Genomic DNA, 25,336 nt, shown 5'->3' with positions numbered 1-25,336 from the left:
CCCTTATCTGTCTCCACAAATACTACTGCCCCACTACAGAAGCTACCTGGCTCTTGTTGCAGTCATCAGACTGCACCCCAGTCGCTCACAAAGCCACCCACCTCCACTGACCATGCACATCTTCAACATGGACTCTATGTCAGGTGCATCTCTGTGAAGCCACTTCCCAGCATGGAGCTCAGCCCATGACAGGTACTCAACTAATAAGAGAGGCACTGAATCAGTGATGTAATTAAAACAAACCACTTCTCATTTTCATCCAAATAATAACCACTCGAAATCCTTTGAGAAGGCCATCTTGTTATCACTTGAATTTAAACTCCCTTTGGAAATGCGTGGCAGAGGGAATGGCAAATAAAGTTTTATTGAGTCCAGAGTGACTTGGAGTGTGTGCCTGGATTTGACTTCTCTGGGAAGGGCATCCACTCAGGGCAAAGAGGAGGTGCCCCTGCCAGGTTTGGGGAGCAAAGGAATCTGAAATACGGTCCCTAATTGGGCTGTTCTTAATTATAGTCATCCTTCATGCTAGGAAGTGGGAAAAGGAGGCAGGGAAAGCAAGGGTTTTATTTTTAACAACAGCACTTTCTGTGAGATGTGTGGCCCCCATCTATAGCGACAAATGGAATCCGTGCCAAGGAGATGGGGCTGAAATATTAAGTGCAAATAATTAGGCCCTTAGTTCCTGGAGTTGGGAAAAGGAGTGCTCTGTGCAGCACAGGGGTGGAGAAAGTACCATTCATTTTGAGTGTTTCATCATTTAAAATGATAATTAGTGAGAGATAATATGACTCAGTAGCCAATTTTGCCTCTGATTATTCGCTTGAATATGGTAATTGTGTAGTTTTGTTTTGCTCTCCCTTCGACATGCTTCCTAACGTCTTTGTGATGTTTTAGGGGGTTGGGGGACTCGTTATTATCTCTCAAAGTAACCATGGAAATATATAATTAGACATTATTCAGGGTAGAACGATCCAGGTTGCAGGAAGTCTTTGTGGTGCAGTGCATTTAACTATGCAAGGACTCTTAGTAGCAGCAGGGCGTTATGTTCCCACAGTTTTTATAGTCCCATCTTCTGGGACCTCAGAGGAACCGAGTCCAAACAATAGGAGACCTGTTTTCTGATCCTAACTCTACCCTCTCTATGACTGGTCTTACTTCTCTGAAAATGGGGGGAAAGGGAACATAGGTGATTTCAAATGTACCCCTAAGTGTGCTGGCATTTGTGTTGCCGTGTGCTTCATTTCCTCATTGCCAGTGGCAGATCCTGTCAAATCCTTTCTCTGTATTAGAATGCTTAAGTACACTAACGATTGGAGGAGGAAGAGTTCTGTTTTTGTTAAAATATAAATATGTATTCTGTACATCACGTGCATATAAAAAGACTAGAAGGTATGGTCATGTTCTCTCACTATCAGACACAAAACATCAGAGATCCAGTATGGCCCTATGCTTCCGGTAACGGCCTAGGTTATAGCATCCACTTGGCAATCTGGAAAGGAACACTCAATTCTGAAGGATGGGAATTAGGAAGCTACCAAAAGATGGGGCGGGGTGGGGGGTGGGTGACAGAGGCAGAGGAGGCAGGCTGCAAGTGAGGGCCACAGCCCCTGGCCAAAGTACAGACAGGGACACAGATTTCATCCCAGTTTTACTGTAACACCAGGCAATGCCGTCTATGAGAATGAGACAGGGCCTCGGCCTTAGGTCAGCTCCTTTATGGTAAGTCCCAGACTCCTGGGCATGGCACAGAATGCCTTGGGTGACCTGAGCATAGCCATCTTCCCAAGTTTCCCATCTCGTCCCCTCATACCAGCCCCATCTGTTCACCTCCCTGCACCACATATTTCAGTCACACTGGACTTCTTGAAGTGTCTAGATTGGCCCCACACTTTTTGTTACCTCTGAGACTTTGTCTGTGTCCTTCCCTCTGTCCAGAATGTCTTTTTCTTCCCTCTTTGCCTGGATAACTCTGAACAACCCTTTAAAACAAAGCTCAAATATCGATTCCTCTGGAAACCTCCCCAGTTTGGGTCACAGGTACTTCCTCAATACCACCATAATATCCTGCATTTATTCCAATATTGTACTTACCTAGCACATGGTAGGTGCTCAATAAATGTTTGATTAATTAATATTGCTTTCTCCTGTGACTTATATAAGATCTCATCTCTTCATTATTTCACTTGAGTTGCTTGAGTTGGGTTGAGTCGACTTGGGATGAGTCAGGTTGTGTTGACATGGGTTAAACTGAGTGGTGCCGAGTTGGGGTTGGAATGAACTCAAGGCAAGAGAAATAAGAATGCCTCCAGCCAGAGTTTTAGGGTACAGAACAAGCAGAGCCCTAGTTTCCTCCCTTACTTAACATCTCCTTCTCAACAGTATTGTGGGCTGAAGATAGGAAACGAACAGTACTCTCCTTCAAGGCTCATAGCTGCTACCCCATAAAGTTGCAGCAAGGCCTGCCAACCCAGTTGATAACAGAGGGAAAGTGTGATATTCTAAAATATTTATTTTGTCATGGTCCCCCATTTTCGGAAATACAGCTCCTAAAACCCTTGGAATCTCTAGAGCCATGAGTATCTTTTGTTTGCTAATGAGATGACCGGTAGCTGGGGCCCCAGATAGCTTCAGAATGAGGGTTGGTCACCCTAGGGACCTGGGCATGATTAGATGGTTGGGACTTTATGGCCCACTCCCCAACCTCTGCGGAGGGGAGAGGCGCTGAAGGTTAAGTTGATCACCAATGGCCAATGATGTAATCAATTATGACTACATAATGAAGCTTCCACAAAACCCCAAAAGGACTGGTTTCTGAAAGTAGCTGAACATGTGGAGGTTTGGGAAGGTGTTCAGAGGGAAGCTCCATCCTCTTCTTCCATACCTCATCCTGTGCACCTCTTCCATCTGGCTGTCCTTCTGTATCTTTGTAATATCCTTTGTAATAAAAGGGTAAATGTAAATGGTGTTTCCATGAGTTCTATGAGCTGCTCTAGCAAATTAATCAAACTTGAGAAAGGAGTCATAGGAACCCCAATTTATAGCCCATCAGTCAGATGCACAGGCCACAACCTGGGGCTTGTGACTGGCATCCGAAGTGGGAGGCAGTCTTGTGGAACTGAGCCTCAACCTGCGGGATCAGACACTAGCTCCAGGTAGAGAGCGTTAGGATTGAACTGAATAATGATAGGACATCCAGATGGTGTCTGCCGCAGAATTGGTTGTGTGAAGAGGGAGAAATTCCCACACAATACTCCATGACCAGAAGTGGAGTGAGAGGACATATTCTCTGTTGTGCTGATTGTGTAAGAAAAGAAAAAACACTTTGGTTTTTTCCTGTCTTCACACAGAGAAACACTAACTCCAAAGTCAAGAAGAAAGGAGAATTTATATGCAACCTACCCACTGGTCTTGTCTTTACACTAGGACAGAATCAGAGCTTCCTGAATAACCCTAGGTACTCACCAAGGGGATGGGAGATGGGGCTAGGATATGAATCCAGGGGCAGTATTTCCTGGAAGGGGCTGTCTGAATAAGATGTTAGCACCAGAAATAACCGTGTGTCTAAAAATTTCTTATTTTGTTATTCAAAAGTCCACACTATTAACTAGTACCCTCTATTGCGCAGTGATAAAAATCAATCTAGGAGTCAGTTAGAGCTGGGTTCAAATCCCATTGACTAGATATCATCAAAAGGCTACTAGCTTTCCCACTGCTTACACTTATAAGGAAAGGAAGAAATTTCCACTCTACTCCCTAAGAGGGAAAATCACCAGAGAAACACTTCCAGCTTCTCTCTACCCATCACTCAGCTAGAAGAGGGGAGTGCCTTACTTGAATGGTGATTTTGGAAGAAAGACTTCTGGAATACAAATATTAACTCACTCTAGCCTCAAGGGTCAGCCTGATCCTCTACCTATAAGCTTGTATCACACACCTGTGAGTGTGATCAGCAGACTTAAGAGAGCTGGTAAATTTAATTCTAGAGTGAAGTCACGGAACATCCACAGTGGCCACCATAGTCTTCACTAGCTTTATGTGTAATAAAGCTGGCATTTTTGAATGCCATGTTTCAAGCTCCCATTTCTTATTTCTCACTGGTTTTGAATGCTAAGAGAGTTAGGAAGTTACACGTCAGTTCCCTCATCCCCAACAGGTGTGTAACCTTGGCCACCCACACAACCAACTACCCCAGGTCTCTGTTTCCCTGTCTGTAAAATGGGAATAGCACTGCCTGTCACCAAAATGTTGTGAGAAATAAATAAAACAGCATATGCAAAACGATCTGGTATCAAATAAAACGTTAGTTCCTTTCCATCTCCACCCTAGAAAAAAAATACCCCGATAATCCAACCCTATGGTGTTCTTGCTGTGTTCTCCTTCTCACCCCATTCTCAGTCCATTCTCATCTCACATTCCCTATTTTAATTAAAGGAATCACTTTCTACCCATTTGCCACGGATGGAAATCCATCCTGCCGATACTTAGATCCACATTTCGGGGACAGATCTCTCCTTCAAGCTCCCTAACTTGTATTTCCGTGAAGATGTCCCAGAGCACCCCAAATATAACGTGTACTAGAACTCATCTCCTCCCACCCAAACCCTCAACCTGTGCCTTCTCTCAGCCTCCCGTGCAGAAATCATAATCACCTGGGCTGCCTGTTCCATGAGCCAATTCTACTGCAGCCAGTGCCAGACTGCCCTCTCCTCGTTGTTCCTGGCCTGGGTCCCTTCTTCAGCAATTCCCGTCTAGACCCATCCAAGACCCCTCCTCCTCTCCCCACCCATCACCACTGTAGGAAGCTCTGCTACAGCAGCCACCAGCTGTCCAGCAAGTATGTCACCAGGTATCATCTTCCTTACCAAGTTGTAAGTTTCCAGAGGCAGGATTTGTGATGGCTGTTTCTCTGTGTCAGTGTTGTTTCCTAACACAGACCTTGGCATAGAGGAACGCCTTAAATATGTTAATGAAACCTAAAGTGGATTGATCTCACCTCTGTACACTGTTCTCTCCTGTCCAGAAAAAGCCTTGTTTTAGTAGTGGCAGTGAAGCGTTGTTAGAAAAGTGACATTAGACATTATTAATATTAGGAAGTAAAAAATCATGTTGGCCTGCTCACCATTTTGCCAGCTTCTATTTTTTCTAACTCACTGTTCTAAGTGATCTCAAGCAGGCAGCTGGCAAGTTTCTTACATGACGAGCCAAGTGTATTTGTCCAGGTTAAGATTGGTATAATAATAACTAGAGTGACCAAGCTCTATTTGCAGCAAGCCCCAGGGAATAAATCACCTCTGGTCCTAAAAAGCAGCATCTGGAAGACTTAATTCTCTATCTCCTGCTCAACCTTGGCTGTGATGGTTTCAGTTCATTCAATGCTTCCTGCCTACAAAAAAAAAAGAGAAAAAAGTGGGAATTCCCCTATTTAAATAAACTGTAAAATGCCTCTCCTATCCACGTGTAAAGGGCTCATCCCATGTGCCCTTCTTAACTGATTTTCCAATCTCCAGCCCACAGAAGTCAGGTTGAGTGACAAGAATAAGTCAAAGAATGTTGGCATGACTTATAAAACAAAAGCAAGAAAAGGAATCCTGACAGCTTCTTGCTATTTATTAGCATGAAGAAAGCCATGATGTAGCATCACCCTGGAAAATAAAAAGGAGTTGACGTGCTGGCGTGCCATCCTGGTACACACCATCTAAAGAACGCACGGCGCGTATTAAATGTGGACCTCTGAGTTCTGGGTCATCAGCCACGTCCTGCAGACTTATTCCCGGCATGGGAGGCTTTCTCTTGCCTTTAGGTGGAGGTTCAAAGCTGAGGCAAGGAAAAATCTATGAAAGAATGACCCTAGGGAAATACCAAATCAAATTGAGGAGCACAGGTGCAGCCAGCACATCAGCACCCACAGGATCAAGAGAGAATCAGTCACTGACACCTCAAACGCAAAGGCCCCACAGGCATCTCATTCTAAATTCAGTATTTAATGGGTATCTTCTGTGTACCAAGGACTGTATGAGCCACTTTATGCCACATATGACATTCCTTCTAGAGGAGAGTGCCCATTATCATTTTTTTTGACACAATATTGTATTCTTTAAAAAAAAAGTAAAAAGAAAAAAAACAACCATTTGCACTATTCCAATGAAATGCAGGTAAAAACTGAAAGAAGTATCCCCTGGATAAGGCATCAAGGGCAGAGCCTGCACCTAGGCTTTTGAGAGGAGCATCTCATACTTGCCTTGTGAACCCAATGCTGTCGGCATGGAAACAACAGCTCTAAAGTTCTGAAATGCCTTCAGGTCAGTAACATGAGGATATTATCCAGCAGTGCATAGAGGTGATTTAGAGCCAATATATAATCCTTGCAGTGCTGGAAGAAGGAAATATCCAGAACTCTCTAGAACTAAGCAGAGGGTGGAGCAAGGGTGGTTCTCAACTTTCTTTACTTTCTCAACTACGCCATGCTTTCTCCACCGCAGGGTTGCTGTACATGGTGTATCCACTGCCTAGAATTCTCTGGCTGCTGCCCAGTCTAATCTTTTACACGTGAAGCTCCTATTTACTTTTCAGATCTCAAGTCATTTGTCACTTTTTCAAAGAAGTTTTCTTAGACTGTCAAGACCAAGTGCCAGCCTCCTTTCTAGGAGTCCCCCAACGCTCTCTGCTTTTGTTTTATAGCATTCATCAAAGCTGATAATTATGCATCTATCTGACATATGTCTGTCTTTTCTATAGCTCCCTGAAAGCAGAACCACGTCTGTTTCTGCTCCCTACTGAATCCTCAGCATCTAGTTCAGAGCCTAACCCCTAACTGGCGCTCAGTAAGGGCTGCATAAGTAATGCCAACACTACCCTGTTCCCAGCAACACCGGAGTGCTCTGCTGAGCCAGGCCCAAAGCATTTCCTTTCTCAGCATTCCTCAAAGTGTGCCCTGTAGAACACTAGTTCCAGAGAACGTTAATAGGTTTTATACCTATGATTGTATTTTTAAAAGAGTATTTCCTGAATCTTCATTAAGTCAGTCCAGAAATGTAGGTTTTAACAAAATTCTCCAGGTTCCTTTACTTCTCACAGCACTCAAAATACTAATGTGTGTGGTGACTCTGAAGATGGGAATACACTAAGCAAAACATCCCGGCTCAGCTCCTCCACCGGCCCCGGGCTCCTTGCCTGTGTGCTAACCCTGGACTTCCTATTACTTGTGTCAAATCACCAATCGCTGGGGAGAGGAGATGGGTAAATTCACACCTAAGAGGTACAATGCACGCTATGTGGGGGATGGGCACACTTATAACTTTGACTCAAATGGTACAAAAGCAATTTATGTAACCAAAACATTTGTACCCCTGTAATATACTGAAATAAAAAAAAATAAAGTCAAAAAAAATCACCAATCACTGCACACAGACTAGGTCAGGAAATATGTGCTCGGTAAGTGCTGAAGGAAAGAATGGTAGGAGAAAGGTAGGGTGGTAGCAGACACGCTTCACAGAGCCAAGAGCTTATACAACTTGCGAAACAACTTTAAGAAAAAGAATACAAAAAGATAGTAACTGGGGGGATTTCACAAAAACACATGACTATGTGAATTCGCAGTAGAGACCTGCTTTGAAATCATCCCCAAGCCGTTTGACCATCTCTGGTGTTCTCTGGCAAGACTTCCCCACAGACTTAAGAGTTTTTGAGTAGAGACCATGTCTTTTTCAGCTTGTTGAATCCACTGCTCTCTCTGGGCACTATTTTTATCAGAGCAACATCCCAGCTCATAGTAGGTACTCAGCCAATGGCTGATTTAGGAACAGTTGGGAGGAAGAAAGGAAGAATAGAAAGGGAGGGAGGAAGGGTAGGAGATCTAGTTTATTTTCAAAGCACCATAATCTTTAACATTTTCTCATCCCAGGGAGTTTACTTGACTGCAACATGGAAGATTTATGAAGAATATCTCTTTTTAAATTAACCAGAGCACAGCATAAAGTTTAGGAGTAAGTTATAGCCTCCAAAACTCCATGACATGCAGAGGAGATTCCAGCTTCTCTTCTTGGATCTCTCCCTCCCGCAGCTTCAGTGACTGTACCCCTTCTCGTTCCTGCTGTGTCTTGGGAGGCTGGGAGAGTCCACACCGGGCACTCAGTGCTCCCAGCCTAAAACAATCAATCTTACCTTGAATGTTAGTCACATCTGTGGATAATCTAACCTGCAGGAGGCGCTATAGGGGAAACATGGGCTCGAGAGTTGGCAGCTGTGCTTAGAATCACCTGGAAAGCTCATTCAAGACACTCCTCTCCAGGCCCCACCCCAGACCAATTAAATCATAATATCTGGCGGGGGCTGGGGACAGGCATAAGTGTGTTTTAGGAGCTCTTGACATGAGTATAATGTGCAGCCAAGTTGAGAAACTACTGGCCTAAAGAAATGGATGCTGCTTCCACGATCTTCCCTTAATTTACTATATGAACATGGTCAGGCCCATTAAACTGTCTGGGCCTCAATGTTCTCATCTGTGAAATGCGTGGGATAAACAGTGTCATCCCTAATACTCTGCTTAGAAAATTATTAAGGTTCCACTGCTTAGCAAGTGTGTGTTAAGTGTTTAATGGATACACCTATAAATTTTCTACTCTTCTTATAGAACAAAAATTTTCGTAGCTACTACAGAGGCAAGATCCTGCGGAGAGTGCAAAGATGAAAGATGTGGCCCCTGCTCTCATGTAGTTTATAAACAAGTTTCAAATATGTCAGTTACCTAAGAACAAAAGGCAGAGAGAGACATATTGAATGGACGGGTAGATGGATGAATGGAGAGAGAGGATGATGATAGATAGAAAATGTCTTCCTTGTGATATATTCTATGGATCATTTTGATTCTTCACACCCCTTTCTAAATCCTGGCACTATCCTAACATGAATGCAGGGGTGGAGGGGGTACACTGCTGTGGGTTACAGGAAGATAAAATATCTAAAATCAAAATTGTAATTTTTGTGTTTATTTTGTAGACCATAAGAATGCAAAAGTAGATTAATTATAATCATTATAATTATTGGTTCAAGAACCACTATGACCAATGGTCCATGCCTATTTTCATTTCATTTATTATAATTTAATCATGTAAAGAACATTTATATATCCACATCCATCACACAACCCATGAATGAGAACATTATCATTTACTTAATCTAAGACTTTCCTCATCCCATTCCCTTGCCTTCCTCTCCCAACCAAGTACAGAAATGATAATTACTTAAAATTTTGTAGTTTTTAACCATTAATTTAAAAAAAGTTTTATCACACACTCAGATACATGCACATAATCACATATATCTAAACTACATATATTATTTAGTTTTGCTTATATATTAACTTTACAACAAGACTATCATACTGCAGGTAGTCTTCTAGGTCTTGTTTTTTAACCAAACCTGCTATTAAGATTTATCTCTGTTTCATGTGGCTATAGTTCATTCATTTTTCCCTGCTGTATAATATTCCATTGTGTGAATATACCACAGTATCTTCATCTACTCCCTTTTAGTGGGGATTTGGGTGGTTTTTAATTGCACAATATTATAAAAGTGCTGGTAGTCACATTCTTAAATATGTCTGGTACACATGTACAATAGTTCCTCTTCAGCATATACCTAGGAGTGTAATTACCAGGTTATTGAGTATGTGAGTGTTTAATTTTACAAGCTAATGGATAATTGTTTTCCAGTGAGGATAGGCTGAGTTAAAAAGTCAGCCATAAATGTATAAGAAAGCTTAAAATAAGATTTTAATTATTTTTTCAACAAACATTTATGGTGAACATACCAAATACTATGTTTAATGCTAGAAAAAAAAAATGATGCAAAACAGAGAAGAGTCTTGCATCTCTGTGGGGCTATACACAAGTCAGGGATAAATTAACAAAGGGCATGATGAGTGCAAAGATAGGGGAACATTAGGGCCCTGGTAGAGCAGAGAGGAATAGAAATTCAAACTTAGAAGTCAAAGATGTGTATTAGAGCAAGAAGGGACAGTAGAAGTCATCTAGTCCAACCCCTTCATATTCTAGGCGGGGACATAAATGCCTAGAATGGGTGAAACTTTGAGAAAAGGTAGAATGGATGATCATGCATAAAATAAAAATAATAAAAATCTAATTGTTAGATTGTTGTGACTTTAAAAGTAATACTTTATCTAAAGAGTTTAGCAGAGTGTCAGACACATGGTAAACAATTAAATAATATGAACTATTATTATTACTGTGGCTCAGGCAATTGAATGATCGATACTCCATTCACTGAGATGAGGAATAGAGGAAGAGATTTGGGGGCAGAGGAGATACTCACATGAAGAAGGCTGCTGGGTAGAAATCTGAATTCAGAGATACGGATTTTGGTGTTATCAATTGGAGCTCTGAGGAAAAATGAGATCATCCAGGGATAGCATGTATAAATGAGAAAACAAAGGCATAACCCTGCAGATTATTAATATTTAAACAGACAGAAAAAGTAAGTCCCACAAAGAAAACCTGAGAAGTACAATAAAATACTCCAAGAGATTGCAGGGGAAGGTACATGGAAGCTGGGGACAGAGAGTATTTTAAGGAGGAGGTTACCCCACTGAAAGCCGGAAGACATCCAGAGAGGACCCATTGGAATTACCAACAAAGACAATCTGGAAAAACTTGGGCAACGTAATGTTAGTGGAGTGTTGCAGGCTGAAGCTTATACATCCTGAGTTTCAGAGTAAATATTAGGTGAAGAAGAGAAAGGAATAACTAATACGAATCAGTATGAGGCAAACAAGTAACTAGAGGAAGCATGGCCTCACATAAATGATCTATTTTAAATATGCAGAGACTTAAACATCTTAATAGACTGAAGGAAAGAAGCCAGTGAAAAAAGAATTTGAAAAGAGAAGCCCTTGACTGACAGAATAAAAACCTTCTGAGTGGGAAGTAGTAAAGCTCTTCCCATTAGCCAGAAGCTGGATGAGCTTTGCTTTGGAGCTAATTGACAGTTTCCTTTAGTGCCCAGCCTACTCAGGCAAAGGGGTTATTCTAGATAATCAAGTATCATCTATGAGTCTTCAGATCCAATATTTGTAACTTTTACTAATGCAGTAGTAGTACCATTGTTTCCTAGAATCTGAGAGTAAGGAAGAATTATCTACTCTTCAACCACCTCATTTTATTAACAGAAAATTTGATTCTGTAATAGAATGTATTCCACTTAACTAAGGTGATAATTAATACCAAAATAAATTAGTGATGGACAAAGAAATTATACCCAAGGCTTCCAAATCCTAGTTTAAAAATAGCCCATTCACATAGACTGAGTTCATAAGCGAACAAGATCTCTGGCTAACGGAAGATGATTTCCACTAGACCAAACTGTCCTTGTGTGTTTATGTTTATGCCTCTTTTAAAAAATAGAACTACAAATTACCTAGCCTTCTTCAGTGAAGATTAGAGTCAATTCTCACCTTATGAAGGCATCTGAGACTTTTCAGCCTCCATTTTCTTACGTCATATCAGCTCAGTTAAACTCATGATATTGGACGCTGGGCAGAGCAAAAGGAGGGTACCATTTCTTAAAGCATCACCTCACCCTTACTCTGTCATCGCTCCGTCATGTTCCAGCTGCGTGGCTGTGGGTCGCTGCTCCTTTTCCTCTAACACACAAATGCTTTTTATTATTACGTAAAGAGCAAAAGGGATAATGTATTAGAATTTCCTGGCACATAGTAGACGTCCAGTAGTAAATATTAGTGGCAAATAAGTTTGAAATTTTAGGGACAGATAAAGAATATTCTAGCAAAAACAAAGAAAAGAGAACTTAAGAGATTATCTTGCCCAACAAAATTGTTTTGTGGAGGATCTGAAACCCAGAGAGGCATAGAGACCCATCCATAGTCACATGACCAGTCAACGGACTCACTGCTCCTTGAACCGGGATCTTTCCATTCCCAGCCAAGAGCTTTTGGTTGCTGCCAAATTGTATTGTCCCATGAAGGGCAGTCTAAGGAATCTGGGCTTTTCCCTGCAGACAGTGGAGCCCTGTCCAATGGTTTCAAGGAGTGACATGATGAATTGCTCATTAGGAGTTGACACCAAGTGTGTGTAATAATTGGCAAGGACCATGGCTGGGGGAAGAGTTCCTGCCCTGTAGATGGGAGGCTCCATTTATCTGACAAGCTCTCTCTATTTCTAAATTTAATAAACCATGAAAATTTTGACTTCCAACAGACACCTTAAAATAATCAAAGAGTCCACAAAAATGCCAACAGATGCACAAATTCAGTTTCCACATGCCTGCCCTAGCTCCAGCAGGCTCCCGAGTCCCTGAAAGCACTTGGTATGCATTGAGCTGATCAAAAATCATCAGTGAAAACATATTTCATCTGTGGACATAATTTTTTTTTGGTACAGAGTGACTTTCACTCTTGACTTAAAAAAAAATAGTACCGAAAATAAAAGAGAGGAAAAAAATGAAAAGCAAAGTCTTTATATCAAAGCCTTATTGATTTTTTTTCATTTACAAAACTCAACCATGCCTGTCTATTAAAAATAGAATGTCCACGGGCCTGAACTATGTCCTGCCAAGAACCCAAACTTTCTGCTGGCTTCAAGGAGGGCTTCTTGATTAGAAAAAAGCAAAGGACGCCAAGAGAGGACTAGAAAATCAAATCCCAAATCCAGGACTTCAAACTATTGCTTTCTTATTCTATCACCACCTTCCACAAAGTTTTGAGCTGAAATATCACACGGGAGGTATCAAAGGGTTTTATAAGAAATGCCATGTGTGAGTGAAAGTAAGACAGTCAACAGTCATCTGAGCACCTGTTTTGTCACAGATGCTGCACGGGAAATGGCAAAACATATTACTTTCAAAACTACCTTTGTAGACTCATTTCACATCCCTCCCCACCATCTGCCCCATATTCCGACCATCCAAACTGCAGTTGCAGCCCAAATATAAACATATTGTTGACCCCAACATCTCCAAGTTATTGCCTGTGTTTATACACTTTCATCCTTCAATAACCAGCCTAAGTGTCTGAGATCAACCTGGGCACTCTGAAATTATGTTTAAGTGTCTGCTTCCTCCATGGAAATGGAGGAAGGCTACAAAGGCAGCAGGCTTTATTCATTTTGTACCTGCTGCACCTTTCATATAGGTGAATGATAGATATGTCTTGAAGAATGCAAGGGCAAATGAAGAAGGGATGAGTCAAGCACAGATTCTGCCATCAGTGAAGCGTCAATTAGTAGCAACAGCAAGAAATTAACAGAAAGCCTAAGCAAAGTGCTACATGTGATGCAAGGTGCTCAGAGAAAGCCTTTAGAAGCAGAGACTGGAGAATAGCTACTGCTGCAGGGTAAGAGTAGGCTTCATGGAGGAAGTGGCGTATGAACTTGAACTTAGAGGATGTCTGGGACTAAACCAACTGAACCAAGCAGGTGCTTGTAAAGATTAAAGGCAACTTAAGTAAAATCCCAGGTCCATAGTGGGTGTTAATAAATGACAGCTAAGAATATTAATAATAGTACTCTAGCTAGTCTCAAATAGATATGATAGTGTTTCTCTCTTATTTCTTTTATACTTTAACCATCCTGACACTGGAGTCTCTGGCCATATGAGTTAGAAATTGGTATGCCTCACCAACCATGAAGATGTCATATTAATAGCCTTTGCCCAGCTGGCCATGAAGGATATTGAGCTCCTAGTTTGTATAGCTTTGGGTTTAGCATTAATTTATAGAATTTGGTTGAGCTAGAAAAGCCATTGCTTGTGTCCATATTCTAGTCTTTATGGCCAGAAAGAAACTCAGATTTTTCATTTTACCACAAGAAATGATCCAGGACAGGCAAGCATCCCTCCCTTCAACCAGATGCTTTTGCCTCTAAAAGAGGACAGCAAGACATACCATGAGCTTTCCTCTTGATATTTGATTAAGAAAAGGTGATAGAGGGCTCTTGCTCTTCAAATAAGATACGTAACAGGTATACTGCCTACTCCTAGAGAGAAGAAAGACAAGACACACCTCATAAGGTTATTAATGCTTGTATGGTCCATGCTAGAAGATCAGATGTATTGGGGATATTTGCCCGTTCTGGCCACTGATCTACCCCAAATATCTGAAGGAGTGCATGTAGGTGCTCAATCAATATATATTCAATGAAATTATTGACTAGAGCTATTATAATATGGTTTTTTAAAGCAATAAATACTTATCCAATTTGTACATTCTAAAAATTAAATATAGTGATTAATGTTCATTGAGCATTTAATGCAGGCTGAGTATCTCTAATCCAAAAATCCAAAATCCAAAATCCAAAATGCTCTAAAATCCAAAACTTTTCAAGCTTCAGCATAACACTCAAAGGAAATGCTCATTGGAGCATTCCTGATTTTGGATTTTTGGGTTAGAGATCCTCAACCAATAAGTATAATTCAAACATTCCAAAATCAAAAAATCCAAAATCCAAAATACCTATGGCCCCAAGCATTTTGGGTAAGGGATACTTAACCTGCATATGCCAGGTACTGGTCTAAATCCATCATATTTAAAATCTCAACCACGCTGAGAAGTTTCATTATTATCATTACTATAACCTTTTTTGTTTTCAGATAAGAGAACTGAGGCACAGAGGGGTTGGTCATAGTTCTAATCATTACCTAACTATGATTCATTATAAGGAAATTCACTTACTTTGAAAATTTCTAATTTCATGTTTCCAAATTAAAAATCTCAGTCTCTTTTTCTATACCACTTTATATAACATTTTCTTCTTTTAAAAGAAATTCCTTTCAGCTACGTAATTGTTCTCCTTTACTGAAAACCTCTTGTGATTTTTTTGCAGATATGCTAGTTATCAATTTACCACCTCTCAGCTGTAGATTAACGCATCAATGCCAGCTACGCAAAACAATGGATCTGGGCCCTTTAAATATTTTTTCATTATTAACTTTGCCAACAGAGGGTGGTGAAGAGACACTGCAGGAGGGAAGGAGCACCTATCAGCAGCTCCCCAACACAAGAGGCTTCTTCAGCACCTGACCAGGTTGTTAGGGGTGAGTTAAAGGAAAATAGGAATACAAAATACCTGGGACGTGTTTTGTGCACAAGTAATGCCATTTCCTTTCTTAATGAGTGTTCAGATCTGTTTTTAATACTGTGGAGGATTAGCAACAGAATGTGGGGGTGAAAGGAATGTAGAAAGATTTTTTCCTCTTTTCTGTTATTTTGGGAGGGAAAAGACCACAAAGGGTGCCCACAGAACTCTTGCACACAGGAGGATTTATTAGATGTGTTAAGATTGTGAATTTTCAGGTCAATGAATGTAAAAAAAAATCCACCATTCTTTCCCTTTTTGGAGAGTGCAAACATGGAAAATATATAATGTACTTCCCAGGCAAAATGTCCTGTGACCTCTATTTGCTAGATCTTCAATCACCTGAGAAAGAAGATTCTGAAATTGAATATGTTTATTTTGTTTTGTTTGTTTACTGTTTGTTTTGCAAAAAAAAAAAAAAAAAACCACAAAAACTCTAGAGCAATTTATTAAGAGGCTTCTTTTAAGGAATAAGAGACACTGAAGAGGTATTTAAAATAATAACTATTATTTATCAACTTTGCAAAGCAAATCATTTCTGATTATCAAAATAACACCAAAACATGAAGACGTATAATTCTTGCATTACATTGCGGAAACATTTTTCAAGGAGATTATGAAATTGCTCAGTAACACAAATCTGGAAAGTAAGTTGGCCGGGATAAAAACTCCAGGTTCGAGTGGCTCCAAATTCACTTTCTTGCCCTGATACCATGATACTTCTGTAACAACAACATCTGGTAAAACCAGATTGTAAACCAAGGTTGTCCTGACCCCATAGCAAACACACCCCTCCACAACAAGGGAAAACAGGCTGGGAGGCAGGAGGGGAGCGAGAACCAAGCACAATATTTATCACAAATGGCAGATTATAATCTAAGTCAAGAATTTCAGTCAGAAGTGATAGAATTCTAAGACCACTGGCTCAGCAAGTTGCAATAAAGGGAAATTATTGACTCATGCAACTGGCAAGTCCTGGGACAAAGCTGGCCCCAGGTGTGGCTACGTACAGAGCTCAGATAATGACAACAGCACTCCGTCTTTCTGTCCACTTACGTTTATCTCCAGTTCTCTTTGCTCACTGGTTTTATTCTATCTTCCTACAGATGGCCCCCAACTTGTAATGGTTCTCCTTATGATATTTCAGTTTTACAATGGTGCAAAATTAATATGCACTCTATAGAAATGATACTTCGAATTTTGAATTTTGCTCTTTTCCTGGTGTGGCATGATATTCTCTCACGACGCTGGGCAGCTCCGAGACAGATACGCCATCATGAGGGTAAACAACTGACACTCCACAGTGTACCATGTTGTCAGTGCTTTTTCGATATTACGCTTTGTGTTTTCACATACCATTGTGTCTACAAAATACCCATCAGTGTATAGCATTCATTTTGTTATAAATAGGCTTTGTGTTAGATGGTTTTGCCCAACAGTAGGTTAATGTAAGTGTTGCAGGGGCAGGAGACCTGTAGCCTCAAGGCCACATGTGGCCCTCCAGATCCCCAAGTACAGCCCCTCGACTGAATCCAAACCACAGAGCTGAGTCGAGGAGCATCTGAATAGTAAGCCTTCCTCACATGGCAGGTGAAACAGCCACCTTCAGCCCCAAGCCTGCATGTGTCCAACCTTTGGTTAAAAAGAAAAAGACTATTACTCATCCATTACCAATTAGAAAAAGTCCAGACAAGGTCTCAAACTGGCTGAAAATGATTGGACTCTTCTAATCACCTGGAAGTGTGAGGCATCACCAAAATCATTTGAGGAGGGAAAGGAGTACCCCAAATTATGAGATGCTGACAAGAAGTTGTCACTCCATACGTAGTACATACATGCATACTCGCCAACATTACAACATAATTCCAGCATTGCAAAAATAAAATATTTTAAGTGATATAACATGGAACATTTTCATACATAAAATCAGATAAATCACAATTATACTGTTGTTCTGTAGAGTCAACAACACAAATTTTTTATCAAATGAGAAATCAAATAAAATAGAAATGATTAACTCTATCTCATGGAAAGATTTAGTATTTCTATATCAAATGATTCGGGCTTGCCAACCATTATGCCTTGGCTTGGCATGTGAATTTGGATATTATAAATTATATGTATTAAGAGATCACAATGCTATGATAATTTTGCCCAACCCCCAGTGCACTTTGCTACTGTATCCTCAGAAGACTATTGCTATGTGTCTTTAAAGCTGAATGATGCTTAATTGGCATCTAAAAGGATATCCTAAGCTGTGATAGATATTTCTATATGTGAAACCAACACTTCTGAAAGCACGTTCATGTTGCATGGGGCACATACCTTCAAGATGGTACATTTTAAAAGGTTCAATGGCCAAAGCATACTGTAACATTCTCTTAGATATAATCCAACATGGTGGATAAACTCTATGAGAACTGTCACAAAGAAGAAATGTTTGGCTTTTCTTAAAACTATGATGTCTTAGTTTAGTTTTCTTCTAGCTTATGCTGGACCCACAGCTGTAACATCACTCAACCCCAGCCAGCATTTTGCAGATTGTACCTGAGGGATGCAGAAGCTTTCAGAAAAGGTCATTAGTAAAGACTTAGAATGTAAAGTCTGCAATGGGGATAATGGCGTAAGAGAAGACTGACCCTCAGTGACAGTCTCTACCACTGTGGGAGGAGAATAGTGTGAGGGACACAATAGGAGCTGAGTCCACACCAAGTTCACCAGTGTTCAGTGCAGCTTTATTTGTGATAGCAAAAAAAAAAAAAAAAAATCCCCACAGGAACCAACCCAATTATTCATCAACAGGCAAATGGCCAAACAAATTCTAGTGGATCCATATCATGGAATACTACTAAGCAATAAAAAAAAATAAACTACTGATACACACTAAAATGTCTCAAATCACAATGAATGAAAGAGTCCAGACAGAAAAAAAGTTCATGCATACCATACGACACCACTTCTATAAAATACTAGAAAATGCAAACTAACATATAGTGACATAAAGCAGATTAGTGGTTGCTTGGCGGGGGGAAGTGAAAGATTACAAAGGGGTCTGCAGACACTTCAGAAGGTGATGGATTTGTGCGCCATGTTGATTGTAGCGATGGTTTCTTGGGTGTATACATACAATAAAACTTATCAATTGTTTCATACGTATAGTTTAGTATACACCAATTATACCTCACTAAAACTGTTTTGGAGTGAGTGAAAACAAAGCCTCGTTTTCCTAAAACTCCTTCCTTAGCTAATTATCGGGTAAGTGTTCTCAGCGAGGAGGGTGTGGACACACATCAGATCCCAGCGTGCACATATGCCCTAAGACGTGCGAAATAAACCGTGGACACATCTCATTGCAGAGTGTGGCATGGTCATTCTTTCAACAAATCCTGTTGTTGGCTTCATAAAGTCTGAGTTAAAAGAGCATTTCACGTACTCATATCTGGGAGCTGAGGTTAATGGATGCTACCTGAATTTTGAAGTCAAGACTCTGATGCCCCAAACAGGCGAGTCCAGGTGGGGCAGTCCCCTTCCGAAGCCTGAAGGGCCATCCTATTCCTGCCTCCTCTGACTACCCTTTGTGCAGGCAGGAGCCAAACCGTTAAGAGCAGCACGCATGCTGTCCTGCCGCTCAGGCCCCATCCAAGGTGAGCCTCTGAAGCTCTGAAGTTCGTCTCCCTCCTGTGAGGGCTTTCGCAGCTCCACGAGTGCCTCCGGATGCTCAGGCTCGCCGCCTCCTCCCCTCCAGCTGCAACTCCAATCTGCCACCTCAGAAGCCTCTGACTAAAAATACAGCTCGGCCCGGCTCTGGACTCTGAAACTCTGCCCCCAGGAACTTCATTTACTTTGCTTGCTTTCTCATGAAAAATATGACTCACCATTCCACAGTTCTATAGAGGCCAGAAATGAGAAGAAAAGGAAACCGCTGAAGCTGTCACGTGGACGACCTGAATAAGACACAAGATTTTGTTCCCAGAGTGGCGCAATTCAGCAAATACGTTCTCTGCACCGTTGGTGAGCAAAGCACTTGGTCAAGCTCTGGAAGGGAAGAAAAGCTGCGTGGGAAGACTTTCTGCCCTCAGGGAATGTGTAAAGCAGCCTCTGGAAAAACATGGTGTTAAAAATGGGGGACAAAAGCAATGCCTTGACAGTCCAGAGCTAGTCAAAATTACTATCTGGACTTCCAGCAAAAACAGCCACTTCTCAGAATGTTGCAAGAATGACAATAAGGGAATTTATTAAATGCAAACACGTGAAGACAAGAAAGGTGAGAAAGGAGATGGCAGCACATGAGAGGGACAGCTGAAATTTAGGCAGCAGAAAGCAAACATACAGAGCAACTGACCCATGGAACCAGGTAAGCTTAAGCCCGAGCCAGCCAGAGAGAGGGGTGCCAACGAAAAACAAGCTGCTCCCTGTTGGCTATCCAATATCCAGCCCCTCCATGCATGAAAAAGAACCCAGTTTTGCTTGGAGCAGCAACATGCCAGCCCAAAAAATAGGCCATGATTGGTTCCAGCCAATCATGGATACTTATGACCTCCACTTTCGCAGTCTCCCTCCTAGAGAAACACACACATGTAACCCATTCTGGCCAATAAGGCTAAAGCAGAATTCTTCTCAGGCTGGTCCTGATAATTATTTTGCTTTCTTAATAAAGAGGGATGTACATGGCTGGGACCATCACTGTCCCTCCTTCTTTCTGCCTGGAATGCAGTTGTGGTGGCTGGAGTTGCAATAGCCATTTTGCAATCCTGAGGGGAAGATCAAAAGCACTGCAGAGACATTGACCCTGATATCCTTAGGTCGCTGAACCATGCAGAAACTGCTGACTTCAGACTTTTGGGTATGTGGGAGGAATTGTTTCAGTCACTGTTTTCAGGTTTCTGTTACTCAAAGTAGACTACAGTCCTAGAAGACTCACAGAGATTAAGGAAGCAAGTCCCTCAAAACTAGAGAGGGGCAAAGAAAATGTCATGGTGAAACTCAGAGTTTCATTCAAAACACTTTGGTACCCACGATGGATTTGGGAGCTGGCTGCCTGAACAGATGGGTGGAGGAGAGTTGTAGGAGGGAAGTATGAGCTTCCCCAGAAGACGAATTTGAGTGCAAATCCAGCCCTGGCACATGCTGGCCATACAAACCTGAGTTAACTCATGTTAACATCTCTGACATCAATTTTCTTATTACAAAACTCCAAAAAGTAGTTCAAATTTTATTAAATTATTTTCAGAATTGGCTAAGTTAACATAAATGGCTAATAACTGATAGACCCAACCAGAAAATGAAGAGATTAAAAACTAAAATAAGAAAATATCTTCAGCTATTAAATTGGAAGGGATGAAAAAGAATGATAAAAATGTGGATGAAGCTGAAGAGAAATAGGCCCTTTCCTGTATTGCTGATAGGTCTGGAAGTTAGTACAATGATTCATGTGCTGTAGGCAAACTTGGCTCTAGACATAAAAACACCTTATTAAAAATGTTGGCTCAGGAATTCTAGTTCTAAGAATTGATCCTAAGGGAATCATTGGCTAAGTACACAAGGATATATGTATAAAACTGTTTCAGAATTGATTATAGTATAAGGATTAGAGACAATTAATTAAAAAATATAGAACATGGAAAGAGATTAATAATACATTATTGAGTGGAAAAGCATGCTGTAAATTAGTAATATGGGGTTCTATTTTTGTTTTCAAAGTCCTACATTTTCTAACATACACAATAATCCCCCCTGTGCACAGGGGATATGCTACGAGACCTATAGTGGATGCCTAAAACTGCAGGTAGTATCAAACCCTATAGACGCTATGTTTTTTCCTAAATATACATAACCTATAATACAGTTTATGTAATAGACACAGTAAGAGATTAGCAACAGTAATTAATAATAAAGTAGAATAATTGTAACAATATACAGTAATAAAAGTTATGTGAATGTTGTCTCTCTCTCTCTCTTTCTCTTTCTCTCTCAAAGTATCTGTGCTCACCTTTCTTCTTGTGATCTGTCAATCCAATAACTGAGACAGCTGCTAAGTGACTAATGGTCAGTAGCGTATTCAGCATACATGTATTGGACAAAGGCATGATTCACTTCCTAGGCGGGATGGAGTGGAACTGTGTGAGATTTCATCACACTCCTCAGAATGGCACACAATTAAAAACTTATGAATTATTTATTTATGGGATTTTTCACTTAATATTTTCAAACCTGGTTAACCACACATAACTGAAATGACAGAAAGCGAAACCAAGGTTAAGGGAGGACTACTGTATACACACATACACATAAACTGCTGTATGGTTACATATATATTTACAAAAAGAAAGTCTCAGAAAGTTCTGGAGAGTTATATAACAAAACACTAACAATAGATATCTTTAGACAATTGTTCCTGCAAGAAAAATTTTAAATCATTATTCTTATTTTCAAATTTATCCCTAACTGCATTTTTAGTCTTTTATAATCTTAATGAATCTGTGTAATGTAATCAGAAAATAGTATTTAAACAATGAAAATGAAAATCACATTTAAAATACTTAGTCCAGTGCTTAGGATATAGCAGGTGGTCATCAAATACCAGTTATCGACATAATTATTTAAAGCAAGAATATGGAACAAAATTAACCAACTCATCTTCAGATCAAAGTTACAAATTTGACCCTACACTCTCCATTCTCTGAGCAACTTAACTTGAACCCACTAAAGTTATCAGGCATTTTAATGATCTTTGAATCTCCAGCACGCAGCCCCGTGCCTGGCCCATGGCCAGCACCACGTAGAGGAAACGACCAGTAAGTGAATGAATATCCTCATAAAGAGACTTTTTCGCAGGAATCCAGAAAGCAAAGGGGAGAAGATCTTACTGTGGCCACTGTGTCGAGGGCTATTCTGGACGCTTTGTTTACATATCGAGTTTGATCTCACAGCCCTTGGTATCATTACCTCCTCCTCATGGATGAAGAAATGATGCTCAAAGAGGTTAGGTAACTTGCACAGGTCAAACAGGCAGCTATCAAGTGGAAGATGAGGGTGGCACCAGCTCCGTCTGACTGTCAACGTCTGTTCTTTCCTCCACCCTCGAGCCTGGTCTGCGATACCCTTCAAGTGAATGCCCTGCTAGGCTGTCCAGACCCTATTGTCCTTGTAAACTCAAGCAGTAGAGCTGTGAGTCCTGATGCTCCAGTGGCCCACTGGTTTGGAAATGAGTGTGCAGAGCTGCCATCCCCCAGGTAATGGGGTGAAGCGGCCGCCCTCCTTGGCCAAAGAAATTAAATGAATTTTCATCCATTCCCCTAAATTATCCTTTCGCCTCTCAGGAGACTTAGCAATCAGAGAGAGCAGGCCAAGAGAGGCAGTGGGCTCGGAAAGGTCAATGATACTGAAAAGAACAGAATCTTCCTCCATTAATGCCTTAATTGTTTTTATCACCCAGTTTTCACTCAAACGTCAAACTTAATCTCTGCCTTCTTCCTCTCCCAGGTCACAGATGTTTAATATTCCTGACTAAGACATAATGAACCTTTTTATGTCACTGTAATATTTAGTCTCTTTAAAACACGATTAGCTTCATCCATCGTGCAATGCAGGGATGACTAGAAGTTTTGGAGATGGGATCCCATTAGGCGGATATTATTACCAAGTCAAGCTGAGTGGGAAATTAAGCCAGGTGGCAGAGTTCAGTGGTGATAAACTACACTGCCAGCCCAGAGTTGATTGTAAAACTCTGGTCTAAGAAAAGCAAAGGGATGGGGTATTAAGGACTTTGAAAAGTCATTAGAAAGATTTTTCCAATTTTGTGAAAGTCTGCTTCCCAAGTGAACAATGTTTTTAATGTGCTAGTTTGCTGAAACTTTCTAAAGAATAACTTTTGTCTGTGTTCTTTTAAATTGTGGTTCTCATATTGACTGGCTCATTTGGCAAAAATATGCTCACAAGTCAATGAGTAGGTGATTGCTCACAAAACATCCTCGAAAAATGTAAAGTGCACTCTTACGTGTTTGTGCAAACAAGCATGAAGATGCACCTATCATTTCTTTTCTTATTTTCAAAGTAACTTACATAGTCCCATGCTCATTAAAAACACACACACACTCTTTAAAACACCCAACACACCATGCAAACAAGGATAAGACTCAGCTGAACACATTCTGGAGGTAGCAGTAGAAATTTCTCAAATTTTCTACATTTCATTTCACATCTATCACATCAGTTTCTTCCTAGTACTTTACTGTTGATTTTTTTCTCCTGTTTTTTTTTTAATTCCATTAATCACTTCAGATTTAAGACACTTTATGAAGAATTAAGACAATATCTTACATTCTTTGTGAATTACAACTAAAAGCTACAGAAATTGGACGGGGGGGGGGGCATATAGCCACTGAGGGAGATAAGTAAAGCATTTTTATAATTATCAAGATATAAATACCAGTCTCTGTTTTCTGTCATTTGCCAAAATAATAACTAAATGATAATTATTATGCTGTTAGAGGGAAAAATATTGAAGACATGGTCTCCACCATGAGCCAAACAATCTGTCACCCCCAATCCAGCAAATTTCACTTCTTCAATATTTTTAAATCTATCTGCCCTCCACTCCTACAACCACTACTAGAACTCCGCACCTCATCAACTCTCAACTGAACGGTTTCTACAGGGGCCTCTGAGCTGGTCTCCCTGCCTCCATCCTGACCTTTTGCTCTCAGCCCAGGGTCCTCCTCATGACATTCTAAACCTCCATGATCTGGCCTTTTTCAGCCTCTTCCCCTGTGCTTTCCCTACCAAGTGGAAAGCTTTCTTCCTGGCTCTGGAATTTTTCCTGATGTGTATGCACAGACCTGCAGCCTGCAAGGATGCAGTCATGGACTTGTATTTGAAGGGAGTCTGGGGTCCTGGAGATACAGGACCTAGGGCTTCCTGTGGACATGGTGTCTGAGAAATTAGCCGGAGGGGTGTACTGAGAAACGTGGACTGAGTGAGACTGTCTTATGTCTCCGATTGTTTTCCTCCCTCATGTATTATATCATAATGGAATAGCTTATTATATATAGTGTATATATATATATGTGTGTGTGCAATGGATTTATTGGTTTCTATATGTTAATTTTGAATCATTCTATCATATCAAATTATTGTACTATTTTTGTGCACATTTGGTTAATTGCCTTGAATTTTCCAGGTATATAATCATGTCATTTTTATCTAGTGATAGCTTTACCACCTCATTTCAAATTTTTGTACATATAATCTCCTTTTCTCACTAACACATCCAGTATAATGATAAATTATAGTAGGGATGGGTATGAATCCTTGTCTTTTTCATGAACTTAGTGGGAATGTTTCTAGTACTTCCTCATTCATCCTGAAACTGCTTTCGTGACAAAAGAGATATTTACCAAGTTAGGAAAATATTTGTGAATTTCTATTTTATTGAGTTTTTTTGAATCAAAGTGGATATTCAATTTTGTCTGGTACTTGTTCAAGATTATCATAAGAATATTTTCTTTGGACATATACATATGATGATTTCAAGTCTCACAACGGAGCGGTCTTGAATTATTAGAATAAATGCCACATTTTCATGCTGTGCTTTTTTAATGTGCTATTGAGTCATTCAATATTTTATTTAGAACTTTGTGCTATTATCATAAATGAAGCATTTCTGTGCAATATTTTTTAATGTTTTGGAGTCAATATTACATTCATGACATAAAAAGAATTGGAAAATTTCCTGTTTTTAAAACTGTGGAGAAGGTTGAATAGTGTTGAAACTATCTTCTCTTTAAATCTTTGGCAAAAGTCCCTTGTAAAATCACCTAGATTTGATGTTTTTATTTGTGGAAGAGGTTATCATCTGACAATTTTCTCTATTTCTTCAAATTGCCCAGTTTAGATTCCTTTTAATCTCTTCTAGGTCAGTTTTGGGAATATGTGTTTCTCTAGAAAAATGTTATTTCATCCAAGTCTTTCATTTTATTTGCACAGATTTGGACAGCATATTCTTTTATGGTTTCAATTTATTCTCTTTCTGTTGTTATTTCTCTCTTTTTAAAATGCTGTGTATTTGTACTTAATCCCACCACCTTTTATTCTTAATTAGATTAACTTATAGTGTTTTTTTCCCAAAAGTTATCTTTTGGTTTTTATTGATCAATTTTCCTCCTTTCCTATTTTCTAACTCTTAATTTCTGCTTTTATCTTTATTATTTTTTCCTCCTTTCCTCTGGCTTTTGTCA

The sequence above is a fragment of the Propithecus coquereli genome, unplaced genomic scaffold, assembly GCF_000956105.1.
Source record: "Propithecus coquereli isolate 6110/MARCELLA unplaced genomic scaffold, Pcoq_1.0 Scaffold28, whole genome shotgun sequence".
NCBI lineage: Eukaryota > Metazoa > Chordata > Mammalia > Primates > Indriidae > Propithecus > Propithecus coquereli.
Note: the sequence above shows the minus strand (reverse complement) of the source record.